Below are 8,856 nucleotides of genomic sequence, written 5' to 3'. Positions count from 1 at the left end.
GGCTGTTTAATTTCTGATCTTTGTAAGTCACCTTGGGAGACTTTTGGGCTAAAAGGTGGAATAAAAATGCAATAAATGGACGGACGGACAGACAGACAGACTTGTATGCATTTTCAACCTATTTCTCTCACTCAAAAGTGGTTTTGAAAAAGTGACTGGCAGTATGGAAACTTCTGTGATAAAATTAATGAAAAATTCTGAGTGCATGGTATGGCATACTTCTGAAATGTAACTGGGAAGTTTACACTTTTCTTTTTCTTCGAATCCATAGAAATTGCCCTGAGAAGATGTGAAATTACTGTCCTTATATTTGCCTGACTTGAACCAGAAAGTCATGGAGAAGGGAGAAACTTTAGGAGTGTGTTGAAACCTCAGTGCCTGAGTGCCTTGCAGCATTTTCCCATCCCCTCAGTCAAATCGATTCCTTTCCTAATTATGCCTTGGAATACATGGAATGTGCCTTTTTCACAGCAGCTGCACACTGGGCCGACATTGTCATCAAACTGTCAACCATAAGCCCAAGATCCCTGTCTCGATCAGTCACAAGCGTATAAGTGATGTTGGATTTTTTGCTCCAATGTACATCACTTTACACTTGCTTGCATAGAACTGCATTTGCCATTTTGATGTCTATTTTTCTACTATGGAGTGATCCTTTTGGAGCGCTTTGCAATCCCTCTTTGTTTTAACTGCCCTAAATAATTTGGTCTTATCAGCAAAGTTGGCCACCTCGCTGCTTAGTCCTAGTTCCAGATCATTTATTATTATCACTATTATTATTACTACTACTACTATTACTACTATTATTACATTTGTAATCATTACATTTATGTCCTTGGGTTCTCTTGCAAAGAACCCAAGGCAGCTTACATGGGCATCCTCCTCCTCCATTTTATCCTCACAGCAGCCATGTGAGGTAGGTTAGGCTCAGAGTCAGTGAGCGGCCCAAAGTCACCCAGTGGGCTTCATTGCCAAGTGGGACTAGAACCCAGATCTCCTGGGTCCCAGTTCAACACTCTAACCACTATACCACACTGTCTTTATGAACAAGTTGAAAAGCATTTATCCCAATACAGATCCCTGCTATCTAAAAGTATATCCAGAAGTTCGATATGTTTGAAAATATATTTTAAAACTTCAGCAGGAAAATAGTGAATACACTTTTAGCTTGTTAAACAAATAAAAACATGCCACATAAGAAGTCATAAGATACAAATGGTTTATAAACTAAATGCAAAATAACATCACATACAGAAGTAAAATGTGAAACTTGCAAGGATTACATGTGTACACTATGCAAAATACCCTACCATTTAACTGTTGCTAAGCCTATTAAAAAAAACAATGTTAGTAGGCCAGATCAATGTTAGTAGGCCCAAATAGGCCCAGCAGATCTTTAAATTGTACTTAGCTCTACTTCCACCCGTACAAACTAGTTAAATGCAGCGTCCGAAGCATTCAATATTATAGCAGTATGGTCCAAACTCTTACAGAAAAGGAAGGGAGTGGGGGTGGGGGATTAAAAGGAAGATATAGCTACCTATCCTAAGCAGAGATCTGAAGACCAGGATTTCATGGACCTGGAGGAAGGTTGAAAGAGACCTCTCCTAGAATTCAGGGTGTAGAACTCAGCAAAGACCAGGTAGGAAAAATTAATCCCAGTACAGAGTGAAGAAAATATTTTAAAATAAAAAGTGTTGTGAAGCCCAAGCTTCACCAGTGAGCAAAATAAAACAGAGGGCAAAAACTATATCGTGCTGCTCAGGAGCCAGGAGCCTGCCTCAGATAAACTGGCTTGTAGCCCAAACTAGTCTCAAAGCCAAGAGAAAACATGTTCAAAAAAAGAAAAGAGGACTCTTCTTCTCCCAAAAGGGAGGCAAGACCCAGGCTGAGCCCAAACAAGCTCTCAAAACAAATTAAAATCTGCTAATAAAGTTCAGTTAAACAAAAGGTAAAAATCAAGCAAGCCAGGGTGGAAAAGGGGGTGCAGAGGAACAAGTGGAATGGGTGGGAGCGCAGACCAGTAAATCAAAGTGGTGGGGTCCGGTCATGCTGTAGGGATTACTTGTCCACGTTCACACACACACAGGTCCCATTAATTCGCTGCTGCTGCTGCTTTTCCACCACATGGGGGTTATTCTCCTCCCCTCAGCGTTCCGAGCTCCACGTTCCGAGCTCCCATAGAGCTTCATTATAAAATAATTTTAAAAATAAGTAAATTGAATTTTTTAAAAAATCAATTCCACCAATGACAATAGAAAGGGAATGAGAAAACACATAGTTTCCCTATATAGCCTATAGTTTTTTCACAAAAAAATGAGCACAAAAGGTTGCCAACACATGTTTTCAGGAACACTTTTGCATGACTGAGGGTTTTTTTCCCCCCTGTTAACTGTCCTTTCTCCTTCAGTCTTCAACCAATCTTCCTGAAATTTTCAAGTTATGTAAAATAGAATTTCCTTTCTGACAAGTGTGATTTTCAGGAAGATTGGTGAAACCTTTTTGATTTTATTAAGATTAGAATAACCCACCCCCTGATTTAACATCACCGAACCCTTATTTTACTGATCGCATTATCTACTGGAGCCACAACTGTGGCTCCAATAATATTGAAGACTCTCAAACCTACTAGGTGTATAGTATGATAGGCCCAACACTTAACTGACCTTACCACTCAGTTTCATGGCTTAATTTGAATCACAGCTCTAAAACCTGTTTACAGTGCTTCGACCAAGCCCTGAAAAACATTAAAAGTGCACTCCCTCCATTGTAAATAGCAAGTGTGTGTGTGTGGGGGGGTCCAATTAAAGCCCCCTCTGCCACACACCACAGACTCAATCCTGCTACCTCCATCCACACAGCTATTCATTGGAAAAAAACAATTAGCCCTAAAATTGGCCCTAAAGCTGTGGCCGTTGAATTATGGATCATAGGAATGGCTTGGTTCCCCTCCCCCTTTTTTGTTACCCAAAGTAAGTGAAATCATAAGTATTTAACTTTATTCACACAGATGCGTGAAGTCTGGGACTTGGCACTGTTAAATTCCTTGGCTGAAAAAATCCTGAATTCACTTAAGAAAAGTTGCAAAAATGCATTGGGTATGTCACCACGCATTTTTAAAATCCAGAATTCACTTCGCCTTCAACCAGCCATTTTTAAAGGTGGTTGAAAGGTAAGATGTCAAAGTCATCTCTGAATTATGCAATGAGGTAGAGAACTTCAGGTTACATGCGTAGGCACTGGCTTTGAGAAAGCCACCCTGAATTATTCATGGCTAAATGCTGGCTAGGGTAAACTCATGCAGTTTGAGGAAGTTATGTCACACTAGATGTGGCAATGAAGAGAATGCCAAATACACAGGAGGGAAAGTTGACAATAACGTGTAATTCTAAACTGCTAAAACACACTGACGCATTCATTACACTAACAGAGCAATCCTATGTCCTCTAGACAGCATCTGGGGGAGAGAGGATTTTTCGCTTTCCCAGCTCCAAGCTTGTAGAGAGTACTATGAGGTCGTAGCCGGGAAACTGCTCCCTCCCCTCCCCCTCGTAGCCGGGCCAGAGAGAACCGTGGCGGCTGCGCATCCACACCTGTCTGTGCTCATAACACGAAGCATGGACAGGGCAAAAAGGGGGCATTCCTGAGGGTAGGGAGGAGACGGCGGAAACTGTTTTAGACAGCTTCCTATGTGGTCTGCAGACCTATTCCTGCTCCCTCCGTGAAGCCATGCTTAGACACCCAAAATTGTGCATCTAAGGCAAACTGCAGGACAGCCAGAGCACAGAAGGAATCCTCTCCTCCATGCCTCAGCCACCCTGCATTGGATAGGTGGAAGAGGAAGTCAGAGGCAACCGTCTGTCTCAATAGGATTGTGCCCTAAATCCACCTTCCCCAACCTGGTGCCCTCCAGTGGTTTGGCACAACAACTTCCAGCATTCCCAAGTACTGGCCATGCTGGCTGGTGCTGATGGGAATTGAGGTCCAAAACATCTGGAGAGCACCAGGTTGGAGAAGGCTGCAGTAGACCATAAATATACCATAGTATTATGGTAAACACCATAATGCTTATTTAGAATTTTTTCAATTCGCAACTTGTCATCTTAAACAAGGGGCTGAACAAGTCACCACAAAACTTTTGAGGTAACAGAGACTTCGTGTTTTGTACTATCTTTCTTTACATTATATAAATTGAGCTTGGGGACTGACAGGGAGTGCTTGTCTTGAAAAGACAATTCCCTCCCAACAGTATTACGTTCCACCCCAAGGTGGCTTCTCACAAGCCAGCTTCAGTTCCTTTTGTTGGCTGAATTCCAATTGTCAAACTGTTTATCTCTATCCCCACTTACAGCAGGTGAAGTGTGTCCAGCAACTAGTAGCCATCAGTCATCAAAGCCACCCCCTTTCTCCACACATCCATTCCACATGCTGTCATCTGAATAGGGCAATAATGTCATCCAGTATGCCATAGCCATGCTGGCTGGGGTGTGCTGGGAGTTGTAGGACCGTTTTCTGTCTAAACATGCATAGGATTGCACCCTAACTTGCATTGTTCTTTATAATGTTTTATGATAATATAAGGGAAATGTATGATCAATAAAGTAATATAGGAATGAAATTCTTCCTATACTATTATTTACAATTTCTCTTGGATATAAGAGTTCATGGTATCTCTTTTAAGAGTATGTTCTGGGGGATGACAGAAACAAGTCCTCCTAACAGAATTAACCACAACCCTATTTCTCACTCCACTTGACTTTAAGTGCTAAAGTGAACTATAAAGTAAGAAATATTCTGAAAAGGGATAGGAGTCTAAATACTAATAAATGTGTATTCTTAGCTCTGGAATCTTCTCCTCCCAACAGCCCCCATAGTAAAACAAAAACAGAATAACAACCCCATTTAAGAATGTAAGAAGAGCCATGCTGGGTCAGACCTAGGGTCATAGAATCATAGAATAGAATACTAGGGTTAGAGGGGGCCTATAAGACCATCGAGTCCAACACCCTGCTCAATGCAGGAATGTGAATCAAAGCATCCCTGACAGATGGCTGTCCAGCTTCATCTTGAATGCCTCCACTGTGGGAGAGCCCACTACCTCCCTAGGTCATTGGTTCCATTGTCGTATTGCTCTAACAGTCAGGAAGTTTTTCCTGATGTTCAGCTGGATCTGGCTTCCTGTAACTTGAGCCCATTATTCCATGTCCTGCACTCTGGGATGATCGAGAAGAGATCCTGGCCTTCCTCTCTGTGACAACCTTTCAAGTACTTGAACAGCGCTATCATGTCTCCCCTCAGTCTTCTCTTCTCAAGGCTAAACATGCCCAGTTCTTAAATTTCTCCTCATAGAGCTTTGTTTCCAGTCCCCTGATCATCTTCGTTGCCCTCCTCTGAACCCTCCCCAGTTTGTCTGCATCCTTCTTAAAGTGTGGTGCCCAGTACTGGCCACAGTACTCAAGATGAGGCCTAACCAGTACTGAGTAGGGGGGAACTAGTACATCACGGGATTTGGAAGCTATACTTCTATTAATGCAGCCCAAAATAGCATTTGCCTTTTTTGTAGCCACATCACATTGTTGGCTCATATTCAGCTTGTGATCAATAACAATTCCAAGATCCATCTTGCTTATAGCATTGTTGAGCCAGGTATCCCCCATCTTGTAACTGTGCCTTTGGTTTCTTTTTCCTAGGTGCAGAACTTGGCATTTATCCCTATTAAATGTAATTCTGTTGTTTTCTGCCCAGCGCTCCAGCCTATCAAGATCACTTTGAATTTTGTTTCTGTCTTCCAGGGTATTAGCTATCCCACCCAATTTTGTGTCATCTGAAAATCTGATCAGCATTCCCTGCACCTCCTCCTCCAAGTCATTAATAAAAATGTTGAAGAGCACTGGGCCCAGGATGGAACCCTGCAGTACCCCACTCGTTACCTCTCCCCAGTTTGAGAAGATCCCATTGATAAGCACTCTTTGAGTCCAATTCTGTAGCCAACTGTGGATCCACCAGATCGTTGTTTCATCTAGCCCACTTTGAGCTACTTTGCTCATCAGGATATCATGGGGCACTCTGTCGAAAGCTTTGCTGACGTCGAGGTATATTATGTCCACAGCATTCCCATAGTCCACAAGGGAGGTAACCTGATCAAAAAATGAGATCAGATTCGTCTGGCAGGATTTGTTCTTGACAAATCCATGTTGGCTTCGAGTAATCACAGCATTGTTTTCAAGGTGCTTACATATTGATTGCTTTATAATGTACTCCAGAATTTTCCCAGGGACTGATGCCAGACTGACTGGTCTGTAGTTCCCAGGTTCCTCCTTTTTGCCCTTTTTGAAGATAGGGACAACATTAGCCCTCCTCCAGTCATCTGGCACTTTACCCGTCCTCCATGATTTCTCAAAGTTAATAGACAGTGGGTCCATCCAGTCCAGCATTCTGTTCACATAGTGGCCAACTAGCTGTTGACAGGAAACCCACAAGCAGGACAAAAGTGCAACAGCACTCTCCCACTCATGTTCCCCAGCAACTGTTGCTCCCAGGCATACTGCCTCTGATACTGGAGGTAGGACATAACCATCAGGACTAATGGCCATTGATAGTCTTCTCCTCTAGAAATTTATCTAACCCCCTTTTAAAGCCATCCAAATTGGTGGCCATCAATACATGATGTGGTAGTGAATTCCATAGTTTAACTAGGCGCTGTGTGAAGAAGTACTTCTGTTTATCTGTCCTGAATCTCCCACCAATCAGCTTCATGGGATGACCCCATGTTCTAGTATTGTGAAAGAGGGAGAAAAATGTTTCCCTATTCACTTTCTCCAGCTGCATCCCAGCCCACGACTGTGCAACCAGAGACAGGTTTGAGAGACTCCACTCCAGAGATACTGAATCTCTTTCAGCCCAAGGGCCAAATTCACTTTTATGTGGTTCCTGAGAATGTGGATCTCATGGACCACATTCCAGTTGTGGACAGAGCAAAGGCAAAAGAGGGCAGGACCAAAATAAGAAAAATACCAGCATCTTTTAGCTTAAAACTCAGCACCAGTAAGAGAAGCATTTCAATTTTTTAGAAAGGGGAAAAAATGCAAAAGCTGGGAAACCACCAAATGATTGGTGGGAAGGGGAAAGAAGGTGGGGCCAGAGGAAGGGATGTGGCCATCTGGGGAACCCTGAAGGGACACATTTGGTTTGTGGTCCTGAGGTGCAACACCCCTGCTCTAATCACTCATCTGTGGATAACTAAATTATTGGACTCCATTCCCTTCTATTTCTTTAGTTAGAGACTTCCTTTAAATTGTATATTTAACTGAACCGTTCCTCTTTCCTCCTCCCTATTAAACAAATCCTAGTTGTTGTTTTTCTATTTTCCTAAGTTCCCTTCTTTTTCCTCTACATCCTTTCAGGGAGCATGGGACTGGCTTGCTATTTGGGCCTGGCTTTATCCTCCCTTATCCATCCCTGCAACAAGGGGTTGCTGGGGGTGGGGAATGAGGTTACATATGCTTGTGTAAGTATTGCACTCTTCCATGCTGTTGTTAATTTTGCCTGAGAAAGGATCTACAGTTTACATCCACTGTCTAAAATTCTTTAATGAGACTTGAAACCCTCCAGGCAAACTTTTCCACTATCTTACATTTGTATCAGGTGCCTAAACTGCAGGTTCATATTTCTCGAATGAACTCTGTCCTTAAGCCATTAGATTTTGCCCAGACAAAAAGTAATAGCAGGTGCCTCAGGGGACAGAATACACAGTCAGTTCATAGTGAAGCCATGCAGCATATCATGAAGCTGGAGAATAGCAAGCTTGGCTTGTTTGTGTCTGTTGATCCATAATAACCTGATATACTTTCTGTAAATGCTCTATGCTCCTCCATCCCTGAATTTCACTGGAAATACACATGCATTATCTGTCAACCTCGGTTGTTCAGTGATCAGGGCCAGCGGTACCTGAAATAAGAACAAAGTGACACAAAGGCCATTTACTGCACACACTGTTTTGAACTCAATAGAAAGTAGCAGCCTGAACCTGTGCATGTTTACTCAGGATTGAAATCCACTGTATTCAAAGTTAGCATGTAGAGAATTGCACATTGAGCATTTCAACAGAACCCAGTGGTACTTACTTCTGAGTAAATATGCAGAGGCTCAAACTCTAAGGCTGCAGTCCTATGCAGTTTCCTGAGAATAAGTGCCTTTGAACACAGTGGGATGTCTGAGCAGATATGCAAAGGACTGCACTGTGAAAGTGTTCTCAGTCTATGATGCTAATGTAAAGCCTATAACAGGGGTGGGCAGACTTCAGGCTAGCAAGATCAACTTTGTTTGTTTGTTTGATTAGAAACCTGAGATCCACCAACTGGAACTAGGTGCAAGACATGCACTTAGAATTAAAGAATATGGAGCCCACAATTTTATTTTTTTTAGGATCAGAATTGAACTGAGCTGATGGTCCTTCCACACAAAAGCCCACTCCTGGTCCCCCTCCCCCATTTTCTTAACTTTTAGCAGTATAATTTGGAGGAGCGCAGGAATCATTAAACAACTGAGAGTTAGAAATTCTTGGTAAGTCATCCAGATCTACCTTCTGCCAACAGTGGCCTAGTAAATAGTCTGGCAACAACCCTATGATGTAGCCTTCCTCAACCTGGTTGAGAGAGGCAAAAGCCAGCCTTCCCTAACCTGGTGCCCTCCAGATGTGTTGGACTACAACTCCCAGCTATGCTGGCTGGGGGATACGGGGAGTTGTAGTCCAACACATCCGGTGGGCACCAGGTTAGGGAAGGCTGGCTTTTGCCTCTCTCTCTCTCTCTCTCTCTCTCTCTCACACACACACACACACACACACACACACCAGCG

General features: G+C 42.9%; 1 long non-coding RNA gene across 1 annotated transcript in view; it reads right to left on the bottom strand.

Annotated features, from left to right (window-relative positions):
• LOC146350144 (uncharacterized) overlaps positions 1-1,831 on the bottom strand; it is a 34,851-nt gene extending 33,020 nt beyond the window's left edge. The window contains exon 1 of the long non-coding RNA XR_014789193.1: positions 1,541-1,831. This is a non-coding gene — a long non-coding RNA (uncharacterized LOC146350144). The remainder of the gene's footprint in view (positions 1-1,540) is intronic.
• Between the last annotated feature and the right edge of the window lie 7,025 nt (positions 1,832-8,856).

Source organism: Heloderma suspectum, chromosome 3 (genome assembly GCF_057233095.1).
Source record: "Heloderma suspectum isolate Gila_16-S chromosome 3, 16-S_ref, whole genome shotgun sequence".
Classification (NCBI taxonomy): Eukaryota; Metazoa; Chordata; class Lepidosauria; order Squamata; family Helodermatidae; genus Heloderma; species Heloderma suspectum.
Note: the sequence above shows the minus strand (reverse complement) of the source record. Positions and strands in the feature narration are given on the sequence as shown.